This window comes from Chinchilla lanigera, unplaced genomic scaffold, assembly GCF_000276665.1.
Source record: "Chinchilla lanigera isolate Chin_1 unplaced genomic scaffold, ChiLan1.0 scaffold00101, whole genome shotgun sequence".
Taxonomy (NCBI): Eukaryota; Metazoa; Chordata; class Mammalia; order Rodentia; family Chinchillidae; genus Chinchilla; species Chinchilla lanigera.
The window spans coordinates 827,565-830,478 of NW_004955502.1; positions in this window are offsets into that span (position 1 = coordinate 827,565).

Consider the following 2,914-nt stretch of genomic DNA (forward strand, 5'->3'; position numbering starts at 1 on the left):
GCATTGTTACAAGTTCATTTCTTTTCTTATTTTCAAGATAAAAGAATGAGAGCGTATTAACAAATACACTGACATAAACAAAAAAACATTAAAAAAAGCAATACAGAATTTCAGATGTGATAAGAAATTAATAATGGTTGTTGTATTGCACATTGTTATCTTCAAATTGGTTATTTAGATAAATCAATATAGGCATGTAAGATTGATCAAACAATTAAACATTAACTGTTCCTTTCAATAAAACAATACTAATTAGTACTACAATTATCTTAGCTATCTTGTGTATACATATATAGATATTTTCCCTTCTTTCTTTTTTTCTCTTTTCCCTCATCTCAGTTGTTTTATCCTTTTGAGTAGTTTCTTTCCCTTTCACAATATCTATTTTACGTTTTAGATTTTACTTACTCTTTCAGGTTTTTACACTATGAAGACAATAGGATGTTTACACATGTGAGTGTGACTTATTTCACTTATGAGTATGGTTTCTAGTGGCACCCATTTACTTATAAAAGCATCGAGTTTAATCTTTCTTTATAGCTGAGTAATATTGCATTATATGAAAATGGCACATCTTTTTTTAATCCATTCTTCAGTTGATGAGTATTCGGGTTGCTCCCATGATTTAGCTATTACAAATTGTGCTATTTGAGCTACAACTATAAGAATATCTCCAATCATGTGGTTTTACTAAGAACTCTAGTTGTTCCTAATCTCTATTCATAGGGATGCAGGAAAGTAAATAGAGTACTTCAAAACTAGATGCTCTTATGATAGATAATTGTGTTTTGCTAGAGTTCCATACATTCCAAATGAATCTTTCCTTCCTCTCTCCCTTTCTTTCTTTCTTTCTTTCTTTCTTTCTCCCTTTCTTTCTCTCTCTTTCTTCCTTTTTCTTTCTTTCTTTCTCTTTCTTTCTTTCTTCCTTTATCTTCCTTTCTTCTGTGGAGACTGGTTCTTGTTCAGGCTGGATTTAAACTCATTATGTACCCCAGGCTGGCCTCAAGCTCATAGTGACATCCTGATTTAGCCTTCTGAGTGCTGGGATTATAGGTCTGCACCACCATGCCCAGCCTCTTTTTTCCTTAAAAAGTCAATAGAATCCAAAATTTTTCAGGACTCATAAAAACCAATATACTGGAGATTCATATTTCTGTAATACTTTCTAATATATCCTAGCTTTATTTGATATCATATAAATAAAAATGTATTACAAGGTATAATAAAAATTGATGAATCCTTACATAATGTGACAATAATGTTTTCTTTCACTTGTTTTCAAAGATAAATATTGCAGTAAAGTTTAGTAGTATCAGATATTTATTTCTACACTTTTATTCTTTCATTGATCATTTTGCCATTTTTTCTAATGACTCAATGAAATTTTGCAGCATGTGTTTATGTCTGTATTATGGATAATATTCCCTCTTATTTTTTATTTTTTTGTGGTTTTCAGTGATATGGTGCATTATTAACATCAAAAATTTTTTTGTTCTTTAACAAATATTTTCCCATTCTGACCCCTCTAGTTCTTAGTAGCTACAATTTTCCTGTCTTGTCCTATGAACTTGCCTTTTCTACACTCCACATGTAAGTAAGATCATGTTATATTTGCTTTCTCATACTTGGCCTGTTTACTTGACATAATGTCCTCCAGATTCATACACCATATTGCAAATGAAAGAATTTCCTCTTTTCCAAAAATCTAAATAGTATTTTAATGCATAGACAAAATATACTTTCTCTATCTATTCATTTATTGGTTCACATTTATATTGATTCTATTCCTTGGGTAGTTTGAATAACACTGCAAAGAACACAGGAATACAGAAATTTACTCAATATGTTGATTTAATTTTCTTTGCATACACATTTTCAGAGGTCAGACTGCTAGATCTGGGATATGAGAATACTATATTTAACTTTTTAAAAATCTCTATAACATTTTCCACACTAACATACATTCCCATCAACAAGGTTAATCTGCCACTAGTTTTCTTACTTTTGTTGATAATATTCACTCTAACCAGGGTGTTGGAGCATGTCATTATGTTCTTAACTTGCATTTGTCTGATGAATAGACTATTACTAATTGATCTTTTTGGATTTTCTTTTTATTTGTAATTTATTCTTGGTAGATTGTATTTGGTAGATTATATTTGTCTTGAAATTTACCACTTCCAAGTTATTCAATTTATTGGCATTCATAACAGTCTCATGATCCTTTAGATTTCTGTGCTGTCAGAGGTAATGTTGTATATTTTATTTTTACTTAATTTAACTCATTCTTCCTCTCTTTCTCTGTCTTGTGGATAACCTTTTGTTGATATTGTTTATACTCTCAAAAATAGCAACTATTATTTATTTTTAAATATTTTTCTGATCTTTCTCCACTGTCATTTCATTTATCTTTGTTCAGATATTATTTCTCTCTAATATCTTTGGAACTACTTTACCTTTTCTAATTGGTTAAGATGTAATATTAAGTTATTTATTTAGAATGATTCTTCTTTTATGATATGGGCATGTATTTCCTGAAACTTGTGTTGTTTGCCTGATTTTGCTTTATTTCCTAAGTTTTGGTATGTTGTGTCATATATTTTCATTTTCTTGAGGTATTTCTTAATTTCCTGTTTAATATCTTATACTATTTATTGTTCAAAAATATTGTTTAATTTCAATGTATTTGCTGATTTTCTGAATTCCTCCTATTACCAATTTCATTCTACTTTTGTTAAAAAAGATGAGTGATATGATTTTAATTATTTTAAATTTGATAGCACTTGTTTTGTTGTCTAATACATGATCTATCATGGACAAAGTTCTGTGTGATTCAAGAGAATATATTTATTGCATGTTTTGAATAGAATATTCTGCACATATTTGTGAGGTCTATTTGTTCCAAAATTTAGTT